The 12,495-nt window shown below is 35.4% G+C and overlaps 1 pseudogene; it reads left to right on the forward strand.

The window, feature by feature from the left end:
* Positions 1-1,528: 1,528 nt before the first annotated feature.
* Positions 1,529-2,195, forward strand: LOC102730949 (MICOS complex subunit MIC26 pseudogene; annotated as a pseudogene).
* Positions 2,196-12,495: the final 10,300 nt, after the last annotated feature.

Below are 12,495 nucleotides of genomic sequence, written 5' to 3' on the forward strand. Positions count from 1 at the left end.
CAGAGTATGTGGCTAGACACTACCCTTATTCATACTCACATTCAGGAAATGTTTCCTGGTTCCTGCCTGTAGGCCAGCTACCATTCAAGAGGCTGAGGAATATGGGAGTACAAGTTTCTCTCCTTGTGCAACTTACATAGCAAGAAGAGAGGCGACATTACACATGTAAAAAAAAAAAATTAAAAAGTAATTACAGACTGTGATAAATTGGATGAAAGAAAAGAAGGAAGAATTAAAATGATAAATCATGTCTTTAAATAGTGTGGTCAAGAAAAGCTATTTTGGAAACTAAGGAAAGAGAAGGAGGAAGCTTGTAGAGATGCATGGGAAGACTTTTCTAAGCAGAAAGAGTAAGTGCAACAGTTTTAAGGCAAATACTAACTTGATTATTTCTCCTTTTGAAGAACTAAAAAAAAGGCCGAGCCGCTGAGGGAAAACTCTGCTCCTGATTTGTGCTTTCAGCTCCTTGACCTCCTATGGCAAGCAACCAGAAAATTGGACAAAATATAAGAGAAAAACTTGTTTTTAGACATTTAAAAACAGGCAGTGCAACATGGTGACTTCTAAGAGAAAAGAAACACATGAAGTGACTTCTAGCATTGCCTCAGCTTTCTGTTTACAGTCTACAGACCATTTTTTGGAGGAAGAAAGAACAAAAGCTGAGCACAGCGAGGCTGAGGTAGCTGGACTTGGCATAAAAGAGTACCAGACAGGAGGGAGCTATATGTAAAAAGAGCTCCAAAAACCTGAAAGAGGCCTTCTTGAGTACTTGTTTGAATATAAAATTGCATTATGTTCAAGGTAAAACTTCATAATGCCAAACAAAGCACTTGGGGAAGCTAAATGATTTCCAGAGCTCAAGCAGAGCAGGGAGACATTTGAATTCCCATAAGCCAAGCAGAGAGAGTCTGTTGAACATCCAGGGAATTAGAGTTCAGTAGAGAAGGGTCATGTATTAGAAATAGGGCTAATAAAGGGACATGCCTCAGAAATGGTCCTAGAATAAAGGTTTCTTTAGATCCACAAAGGATTAAGTTGCACTACCTGCCAAAGAAAGAAAATTGTTAAAGAAAAATAACAAAATCCAGATACTCAAGACAAAGGAAGAAGCAGAAAACTCTAAGCCATAGCCAGAAGTGAAATCAGTTAATAGAAGCAGGCCCATAAATATCATAGATGATGGACTTAGTAATCAAGAACTTTAATATAATATTATAGATATGCTTAAGATCTTATGAAAGAAATATAGGAGCATAAGGAGGAGAGTAATAGAAACTATTTTGAACTTCAAAAACTGAAGAATGCTATCTGAAATAAAAAATCAGTAGATGGGTAGATTAGACACTGCAGAAAAAAAGATCATTACATTTGAAAACATAACATTAGAAATCATCAAATCCAAAGCACACAGAATAAAATGCTAAGAACAATTCCCAGAGAATAAAAGTATTAGTCTCAATGATTTCTATGACAATATTGAATGGTCTAAAATGCATGTAATTAGTCTGGAGCCACCTCTGCCTGCAACATGTTGAAGGTAATTCAGAGGTCTGTGGAGGCAACCAGCATGAATCTGCTCACCTTCAAAGTCTATGCATCACCTAAAAAAGACTCATCTCACAAAACTTTCACTGTACTCCATTCCTGACAGTCAATCTAAATATGTGGAGGAGCCAAGGACCCAACTTTAAGAAAGCATCTCACATCTCCAACATTATTGTGAGCCATATACAAGTTGGTGTCAGGAAATACACCCACAAACTAAGCCTCAGATGCAGAGCTTGGTTCAGTGGAGGTTAGATAGCTATGGATATCTCTAAAATGCACCTCTTGGATTTTTTCCAAGAGCTGGTGTTGTTGGTTTTGCTGGCATTGTTGGACTTCTTTTGGCTAGAAGTTCAAAAATAAAGAAGCTCGTGTATCCACCTGGGTTCATGGGATTAGCTGCCTCTCTTTTTTATCCACAACAAGCTATCATATTTGTCCAGGTCAGTGAGGAGACATTATATGTCTGGGGTTTACAAGGATATATAGTCGTAGAAGATTTGTGGAAGGACAACTTTCAAAAGCCAAGAAATGTGAAGCATTCACCTGGAAATAAGTAGAATGCTCCATGCTCTGCCCATTTTAATCTCTTATAGATAAACATTGGAAACTCCATGCAGTAAACCAGTATTTCTATAGAAAAACGGTAGAGAAGAGTCAGTACTGAATGTAGTAAATTGGTTTTCTTCTTCAGGAAAAATGATACTAGGCTTCTTTGTTACCTTGGGTGATGCCGTACAACAAGTGGACTAATCAGAAATCCTTTCACTTAGAGATAATGCCTCAGAACTCCATGTTCTCATGTTGCTATTTATGTATATAATTAAAATTCAAAGTTAAAAAAATAAATAGAATAAAATCCACATAATTAGAGACACATAAAAAGGGAAGCAGAAAAATATCTCAAGACATTTGCTGAAAATTTTCCAAATTTGATGAAAACTAAAAATACAGATGCAATTAGCTCATCAAACTCCAAAATAACACAAAGAAACCCACAAGAAAAAGCATCATAGTTGAATTATTAAAATCCAGTAATAAAGACAAAATTTTAAAAGCAAGTGGAGAAAGTGTAGATGTTGCATAGAACAAAGATAAGAATAGTTGCCAATTTTTAACAAGAAACATCGCAAGCAAGAAGACTATATATACAGTGACATCTTTAACGTGCTGAAAAAAATATGGCAGCCAAAATATCTGGCAAAAAAATAAATGAAATAAAGACATTTTCAGACAATCAGACAAACAAAAGCTGAGAAAATTTGAAAGTAGCAGACCTGCTCTAAAATAAATGATAAAGAAAATTATTTGGGTTGAAGGAAGATAATACCAGACGGAAACTAGGATCTACACAAATGAATGTGTAAGCAAGGTTAATATGTTGGGATATAAAAAGTCAGTTTTTCTCATTTTTAAAAATTTCTTCAAAAGACAATTGCCTATTGGGTCGCCTGGGTGGCTTAGTCAATTAAGCATCTGCTTTTGGCTCAGGTCATGATCTCAGGGTCCTGGGGTCTAACCCCACAGTGGGCTTCATGCTCAGCATGGAGTAGTTATGTTAATATCAGACAAAGACTATTATCAGGCTTTAAGACAAGTGATATTATTAGAAATATAGCACATTTCATAATGATAAAAGGGTCAACTAACCAAAAATACATAACAATCTTATATGTGGCTAATAATAACACCTAAAATACATGAAGCTAAAACTAACAGAACTTAAAGGAGAAAGACAAATCCAGGTGAAGATTTCAGCTCCCCTCTCAATGAATCATAGAACATGCATACAGAAAATCAGTAAGTATAAAGAAAATTGAAACAGCATTATCAATCAACTTTACCTAATTGGCATTTATAGCACAACACACTCAAAAACTACAAAATACAATTCTCCTCATATGCACACAGGACATTTACCAAGATAAATCACATGCTGAGCCATAAAACAAGTCTCAATAAATTTAAAAGGATTAAAATTATACATAGTGCATCCTCTGATTGCAACAGAATTAAAATAGAAAATAATATTGGAAAGATCTCGAGATAACCCTACCAATATTTGGAAATTAAATAAAATACTTATAAATAACCTATGAGTCAAAGAAGAAATCAAAAAGAAAGTTTTAAAGTACTTTGAACTAAAATAAACAATGACAAAAGCACAATATGCTAAAATTTGTGGGATGGAGCTAAGGTAGTGCTTAGAGGGATTGTTATAACTTTAAACACTTACGTTAGAAAAGAAAAAAGCTTTAAATTTCCACTTAAGAAAGTTAGAAAGAGCAAATTAAGCTTAAAATATGTAGAAGGAAGGAAATAGGGGCAACTGGGTGGCTCAGTCGGTTAAGCACCTGCCTTTGGCTCAGGTCATGATCTCCGGGTCCTGGGATCAAGCCCGCATGGGACTTTCTGCTCAGCAAGGAGCCTGCTTCTCTCTGCCCTCTGCCCCTCCCCCTGCTTGTGCTCTCTTAAGCTCTCTCCGTCAAATAAATAAATAAATAATCTTTAAAAAAAAAAAAAAACAAGAAGGAAGGAAATAATAAAAATAAGAAAGGGAATCTATGAACTAGAAAATGGAAATACAGTAGAGAAAATCCATAAAATAAAAGCTGGTTTTGGGGGGAAAACAGTAAAATAGATAAAGAGAGAAAAGAGAAATTACCTCTATCAGGATAGAAAATGGAACCATCACAGATCCTACAAACATTTGAGGAAGAGTAAGGAAACATTATGAATAATTTTATGCTTTTAATAAATTCAACAACTTAAATAAAAAGGGAAAATTCCTTGAAAGATAAAAATTACAAAAATGGACACAGAAGTTGGAAATCTGAATGGATGGAAGGCAGTAAATAAAGGAAAGAGTAGTACCAAATGCAGTCAGAGAAGAGGATAGGGATCAGGTAATGTAGAGTTTTATAGGGCAAGATCAGAGTTTAGATTTAAGTGTCAGTGTAAAAGATGGTTGAGAGATTTTAAAGAGCAGTGGTACAATCTTATTTCAGTTTGTAAGTATCACCACTGTTATGAAAACAATGAATTCTAGAGATACAAAATTGAAGGAAAGATGATTGAAGGGAAAAAAAGGGAATTATTTTAGTACTTCAGGCAAGAGATAATGTGGGTTGAACTACAACAACATTAGTGTAGAGGGAAAGAAGTGGACAGATTCAAGATACATCCCCAGCTTGGCTCACATATTACAGAATTTTTAAAGTACATAACATTTCTTACTCAACATAAGAACTGTCTTCCAGAAAAATCTGCATTAAAGCAAATGGTATTTTCCCATTGATTTCCAGAGATGTTTGTTCTCTGAGAAAAATTATTCCCATATATGTAATAAAATTGCAATCAAGAGTGAAGCAATTAAAATATTCAATTTCTCTGATAAGAAAAAAATGGAAATACAACAAAATATTAACAGTGACTATCTCCAGAATGTGGTCTTAATGCCAATTTTGCTTTCACAATTTATGGTTATGATTTTTTAAATGCTATTCTCTTTAAATGACCAAAACATTTTGGGTCAGATATTTTTAAACACTGGAGTTAATTTCTAAAATATAATAGTAAACTACAAAAACATTAGCAATAGTGCTAGTCCTAGGGGAATTATCACTTGATTTGCTCTTCCTAGGATATAGTTCCCACTGAAGATGTAACTAGCCTTAATACTTTAGCATTCAACTATTTTTAATCAGTATTAAGCCATCATAAATTGTGTACATTTTCATAATTTTACCACCACTTTACCAAAAAAAAAAATACCTATGTTATGTATTTTAGAATCTTTGGATGAGTTGAAGTATCTAGAAGTACAGACTAAAATAGTCAGCTGTTACTTCCCAATCTATAGCCTAAATAGCTAAGGAAAGTCTGTCCTTTTCCTAAGATAAACATGAAATTCACTTTAAAGGTTTATATGAAGACAGGCTACTGGCCATGAACCCACATAATGCCCTCAGAAGGAAAAAAAAACAAGCCTTCTAAAAATTATTGACAGTTTAGGATTAAATAAGAGCTAACATCTTAGTTCATTTCAATCAAATGTTCTCCTTTTCTTCCAACTCAAACATGCATATTCTCACTTAGAGCCTAGAATCAAGCTTGAATTGAACCAGCCACTAGGAATAAGTTTCATTTCAACTTAAACGAATTTCTATGAACATGCACAAACTGGAGTGGATAGAATCCTTTACCTCTACTTTGTGCATGGTAAAAATTTATGCATTTTTTATCAATGGTTAAAAAATTAATTTTTTGGAGTAAGGGATACTGAATTTTGCTCTACCTCTTACTTATTTTTTTTTAATGAACTGTAATCTCAGCCAAGCTGTAGTAACCCTTACATATACATTGGTTGCTAGGATCAGCACCATTCCGGACACATAATTCAGTTACTCTTTTTATTATTTGTAACCATACTAAACAATATAGATGTTTGTGTATTTAGTCAAAAATAAAAAGATCAACCTTTGAAAATGAATATATATACACTTTAGATTCATACAGATGTTATATCTGAGTTTATAAATATAATCAGCATACATTCAGTTTTCAGATGGACTCTGTTCCCACTGTACCCGTCATGCTTTTCCCCCTGACATCTTGTAGGATGCTGTGACTGGATGATGATCAGCTTGTAAAGCTATTATGTAATTAAGATTAACTTTACAAAACAGCTTATTTGTTCGGTGTATATCCTGTTGACTCTGACATTGTCCCCACCACACTGCTTTTCTTGCTGACCACATGTATACTTAATCCATTCAGTGCTTTTCACTCCTCTTCCCAGCAGGTGTTCTCTGCTTCAGTTACATTTTCTGCCTTCTTGCTCTAATCACCAATGCACAGTACATCTTCCATTATGCCAAAATCAATTCCAAGAGAAGCTAAAAGTTATGTGGATTTGATAAATTTGAAGATCTATAGTGCTTCGCAGTACATCTATAGGATATGCCTTCCTATACAGTAAGCTCACAATTTTCCTTCTCGTTTCCAAGTATTTATAACATCAGGCTTTTCTTCAAGTCAACCTGTATCACTGCCTAGCATTTTATTGTGGATGAGTAAATGCCCTAAGAGACCTCTAATTTGGGTCTTTAGTGCATTATGCATAGGAAAACAAAATCTAGTAAGTATGCCACCAAGATTAGACAGGGCTCTTAAGCATGATACAAACAATACTGTGACATTTCCCTAACTAAAAATAGTCTTTAACTTTGTATCAGACAAATAATGTCAAGAAGTAATATTTCTGCTAACTACAGTACTTCCAAATTCAATTCTGCATATCTTTATCTTTGATTTTGATTCCTTTTAATTTTTCTTTATTTAATCATTTCCCATTGATATCTCATCAAAGAGATTTAACACGTAAAAATAGACCTACTCACTCAAGTGTTATACCAGGTTTTGACAGCCTCAGCCAAAATAACAATGCTACTTTTTTTAACTGAAGAAATTAAAATTGTTTTTCTCTGAAACATTGATGAAATCAACTCGTAAAGATGGCAATCTTACTTTACATTACTTATTACCTTGTGTTGTAACTAATGTAAAAAAATGAAGCAAGTTATATAACTAAAAAATTATACTTAATAGTAAGGCATTAAAGATGACAATAATTTTGTGGCAATAAACTATTTAAATTATTTTTCACAAAGAAATATAGCATTAGCTGTTAAATAATGAAACAACTTTATTTAATAAAATGATAGTAAAAATGAATAACCTAAATAACATTATCCTAATTGTCCCCTAAGTCCTTACTACTCAGAGTATGATCTATGCATTTTTCTCACCAGGGAGTTTATTAGAATCTCAGGCCACAACAAAAACCTACAGAACCAGGATCTTTAATTTAACAAGATCCCCAAGTGATTTGTGTGTATATTAAAGTTTGAAAAACATTATATGAAAAGAAAATCCATTTAACTTAGTTAAAATTGTGATACCAACTCAAAATATCAGAACACTAATACCACTATGTATTCAAAGATATCAGCTAACTGATATTTTAATTCTTAAACATCAAAAAGCAAACATTATTAATACTGAATAAAGTTCTACTTTACTTATTAGGATAAGTCACCAAGAATCTATGGTTTCTATGGTTATAAAACTTTCATCTCTTTATATTCCTATCTATTCTGTTTTACAGTGTGAATTTCTGCTCTCTGTTTTGTTAAGGAAAAAATAAGAATCATAAATTAGATGAGAAAGAGTTTATATTTTATCACATATCATTAGTAATTTTTTACTTAAAAATCTAAAATTGATACTTATCTTCATAACACAGGTAAATATCTATACTGGATTTTAAAAAACCAAAATATTGTTTTTCTTTATTGTTTAGAGCATGGGATGTAAATATTTAGAACTGTGAAATATGGCTGTGTCCTGGAATGTTCACAGGAGCCATCACAGGGTTTCAAGAACCCTGAGGAGTTTCTCCTTCATCCTAAAACAAGACAATGGCTTAAACCAAATCAAGACAATGAAAGAGTCAAGACAAGAACAGTTAGCCAGACCCTGCTCTCTCATGAAAATTTTCCAAATAAATTTACTTAATTTTGAGGGTGACTAGAACCAACTAGAAGATGATGTTTCTCACCCAAAATCTTTGCCTCACCTGAGACTGTGGAGGTAGACAAGCAAAGCAAAGATTGGCTGATTTGGGGCCAATCATGGCAGATTGACACTGGATTGTCACTTAGCTGGTTATTGGGGAATCTACACCAATCCCTAGACAGTATGCAAGGGGGTCAAGTCAGAATCAGGCTACCTATAGAAATATTTTTTTTAGTATATGTGCTGCCGAAGCGAGCACTAGAAATATTTTTTTAAGAGGCATTTTCAAATGAGGAAAATATTAAAAAAACAAAATACACTGGTTTGATGAAAATCTTTCACTAAAATATCACTAAAAAGATCAGATAAGTACCACCAATTGAAATAAAAACACTAGTTGAATCTGTGGTGCTTTGTACTCAGATACAAAAGTTCAGTAGCTCTATTTAAATAAATTTAACTGAAATTTATTTAAAATGTGGGACAAACATATATGTTTATATATATATACACATATACATATATTATAAAACAATGCATTATGTACACATTAACATACTTGGGTAATTATGTTTTATTTTATAGAATTTAATGCAATAACATTCTAATCTTAAGGAGGTCAAGGTTCAAAAGACCATTTCACTGTAAAAAGCATCACCAAAATGACTTTGCAGGATTTGAGGTTGACTGGCTCTGTGGAGCTTACTATTAATTTGTTTTTACCTTTGCTAACTAAAGTGGCTATATCTTTCTATTTTTCAATGTCAAAAGTAATCAGCATGCTTCTGGGCTTAGAAAATTATATTCATATACTAATAGGATTTAATTTAAAAAACCACAACCTATTAAATGCAGTACCATAATGGGGAAAAGGCTATTATTTTAGACACAGATGTTTTAATAATCCTACATGAACATCCCACTAAATGTACCTCCTCCTTCTAATCTGTTTTCTTTACATCATTATTCATTCTTGTAACTTCAACTTTATGTAAAATAAACTCCAAATCTACATTTACCCTAAAATCTCCTTATAATTTCCTATTGAAAATTTCCACATGTTTATCACATGGCCACATCTGACTCACCATCTAAAACAGAATTCATTCATTCATTCTTCCATACAACAATATTTATTGAGCAGTTACTATGTTCTAGAAACTCTTCTAGACACAGGAGATACATCAGTGAATAAAACAGACAAGATCCCCTGGGCTCATGGGGATTCCATTACCAAGTGGCGGTAAGGCGATACCTATAACACAAAATCACAATATATATACTATGTTGGATGGTGGCAAGTGAAGTGAAGAAATTTATGAATCTTGGAAGGAGACTAAAGAATACCAACGCGAGGGGCGCCTGGGTGAATACCAAGGTGAGTGAAATTTTAAAGAGGGTTGTCAGTGAGGGACTGACTGGTAGTTAACTTTTGAACAAAACCTGAGTCAGGAAGAGGGGATGAAATCTAGTACACAGGTGGAGGGCTTGGTCATAGATTGGAGCACAAATAGTTCATTTTTAGCAATAAGCTGGAAGGCTGAGTATATTGAGTACAAGTGTGGGTAGGTGGGAAGATGGGTAGTAGGAACTTGTGGATATTCTCTTCCATTTGCTTTTTTTTTTTTTTTTAAGATTTTATTTATTTATTTGTCAGAGAGAGAGCACAAGCAGGGGGAAAGTGGCAGGCACAGGGAGAAGCAGGCTCCCCGCTGAGCAGGGAGCCCAAAGCAGGACTCAATCCCAGGACTCTGGGGTCATGACCTGAGCCAAAGGCAGATGCTTAACTGACTGAGCCACCCAGGCACCCCTATTTTCCTAGTGTATTAGATCAGTTACTGCCAAAAGTGAGAATATGGAAAGATGTCTTGGAGGCTTGAGGATAAAGGGAAAGAAATAAAATTAGAATCACATTTGATGTTAGAGCTCACTAATTTTGCATTTTTCTTTGGCTCATTCAGTTTTGCAGATATAAGCATGGGGTAGATAGATATTTAGATGTAACTAGAATTGAGGTTTTGTCAGGTATGTCTAAAAGTGAGATAGTAGCAAGGGAGTTTAGGGAATATGCAAGGGAATGATTATAATGATTATTATGGGAAATTACTATGGGTTAAGAAAGAAAGTTTGAGGTCCTATTTGGAGGGAGCCATGGAAAAAGGGTAGAAGGGTCAATGGATATAGGTTCCCATTGAACCAATAAATTGTTGGAGTTGAGTATGTGAGGGAGTAAGCCAGAAAATTAGAGCTGACACTTGCAGAGTAGAATTACTGAAATTGAGATTATGGGGCGCCTGGGTGGCTCAGTTGGTTAAGCGACTGCCTTCGGCTCAGGTCATGATCCCAGGGTCCTGGGATCGAGTCCCACATCGGGCTCCCGGCTCAGCGGGAAGCCTGCTTCTCCCTCTCCCACTCCCCCTGCTTGTGTTCCTGCTCTCGCTGTCTCGGTCTGTCAAATAAATAAATAAAATCTTTAAAAAAAAAAAAAAGAAATTGAGATTATGGACAGGAGCCAGATGTTGGCAAATACAAGGTATAGGGCATAATGGTGTGAGAGAGGGACTGAGATGGAGTGGAGGACAAAATCCTTGGAGAGAAGAAGCTTAAGGAACTAAAAAAAAAAAAAAAAAAAAAAAAAAAACAGGATATGAGAAGGATCATTACAGGATTATTAAAATCACCAAGAATTATGAAGCAGTGTTGGGAATAGTGACGGTGAGCCAGGAGTTGAATGATTAGAGATGATTTTAGGGTTTTCCAATGACAGTGGCAAGGAGTGGCAGATGGTTTGATGACATGGGATTTAAAGCTAGGGAAGCTTGAGAAGGAGGGAGGAAGATGAGCTGGAAGTAGCACTGAGGAGCAAGGAGAATGCTCTCCTTACCTACATGCCTCATGGTAAAAGGTTATGAGGAAAATGATCAAAATTTGAGAGAGCTCATAAAGAAGCAGTGTCTACAGAAAAAGTCACGGCCAAATAAAGCAAGAGGATGAAAGAAAGGGGTTGCTCAAAATTGATGGTGAGTTCTACTGGAAAGGTTTCAGGAATTGAGGTGCGTGACAGATGTGGTCAGAAAAGAGGATGTACAGAGAAATAGGGAGGTGAGAGACGTGATCCCATGAGCAATGAGATCTGTAGGATGAGATGACCCCAGAGTTTGGATTTTCCTAGAGTAACCTATTTTTTTTTAAGATTTATTTATTTCAGAGAGAGAGAAAGTGAGAGAGAGGCAGGGGAGGGGCAGAGGGAGAGGAAGAGAGAGTCTCAAGCTGACTCCATGCTGAGCACAGAGACTGAAGTAGGGCTCGAGCTCACAATTCTGAGATCACAATCCTGAAATCATGACCAGAGCCAAAGTCAAGAATCAGATGCTTAAGCTTAACCGTCTGAGCCACACCCCTAGAGAGACCTATTTAAATAGGATTAAAGTCCACAATGAAACTGCTTCTGATCCTCTCAAGGTGGTGGACAGTGGTGAGATAGAATAGGGGAGGGGAGTAGTGAACAAGAAAGGATAGGGCCAAACATGTACCCAACCCCTTCTTCCCTCCAGGGCAGCAGCTGTCTTACCCAGAAAACCAAACTCCAGCTTCTTCTTGGTTCCAGAACACAAAGTAGTGCTGTGAGAAACTCAGTCTTCTAAATCCATATCTCAGAATCTGCATTTACAGATAAAAGATATTCTAGAGATCATGAAGCCCTACTCCTTTCACAGAAAGATGAAGATCCCAAAAGGGGATAAAGAACTTTGGTAAGATCACAAAGTTCATTACTGGCAGCTGATACTAGGAATCTGATGGCTTTATCCCTGGTCAGATATTCTTTGTCTTACACAATATTATGATTTTGGCAGGTTACAATTTTAACAATGAAAGTAATGAGCTATTTTGAAAGATATTTTTAAATATTTACATAGTATAAAGAACAATGAGTTTATTTCTCAGTTGATAACATCATATAATATTAAGTATTTATGGCATGCTTACCTCTCCTAGGTAATGTGATGATTTTTACACACGTTTTCCTTCATTGCCACAACAACCCACGAAGGCACGGTGTTATCCTTCTCTGACACATAAGCAAACCAAGTCACCAACCCAGTCTCTATTCCGGCCTGCCTAAATGTGCTCAATTCTCTCTTTGTAGACCCACGTAGACTTAAATCCTCACCAACTTGATATTTTGTTTGATTGTTCATTTTTCACTTCTCAGCCCTTTCTGTACCAGCTGACTGTGCACAACCCTTATGGGACCTTCTCCAACTCTTCCATCTCACCTGGTTTCTTCTCTGCTCCTACGCTTGCCTGCCTGATTGGCAGTGTCTGCTGGACCTGTGTACAGCCAGGGACCTGATTTGGGCCCTTTTAGAG

This window comes from Leptonychotes weddellii, chromosome 4, assembly GCF_054177405.1.
Source record: "Leptonychotes weddellii isolate Sample4059 chromosome 4, ASM5417740v2, whole genome shotgun sequence".
Taxonomy (NCBI): Eukaryota; Metazoa; Chordata; class Mammalia; order Carnivora; family Phocidae; genus Leptonychotes; species Leptonychotes weddellii.